Raw genomic sequence first — 365 nt, 5'->3', positions numbered from 1 at the left:
AGCGAGACCTCTCTCGCCCAAGCGAGACCTCTCTCGCCCAAGCGAGAGGGTTCTAGAAACTCATTAAAATTCTGGAATTTTTTTTTCGCCCAATCGAGTTTTTGCTCGCCCGGGCTGACTTTTGCTTGCTCGGGCTCGCCCAGGCGAAAATCCTGGAAATTTTGTTTTTCGCCCAATCGAGTTTTTGCTCGCCCGGGCGACGCCTCGTTCGCCCAGGCGAAAATCCTGGATTTTTTTTTCGCCCAATCGGGTTTTTGCTCGCCCGGCCTCGCCCCGGCGACGCCTCGTTCTGCCAGGCGAAAATCCTGGAATTTTTTTTTTCGCCCAATCGGGTTTTTGCTCGCCCCGGCGATGCCTGGTTCGCC

Source organism: Lupinus angustifolius, chromosome LG12, assembly GCF_001865875.1.
Source record: "Lupinus angustifolius cultivar Tanjil chromosome LG12, LupAngTanjil_v1.0, whole genome shotgun sequence".
Taxonomy (NCBI): domain Eukaryota; kingdom Viridiplantae; phylum Streptophyta; class Magnoliopsida; order Fabales; family Fabaceae; genus Lupinus; species Lupinus angustifolius.
This window is presented reverse-complemented; position numbering follows the sequence as displayed.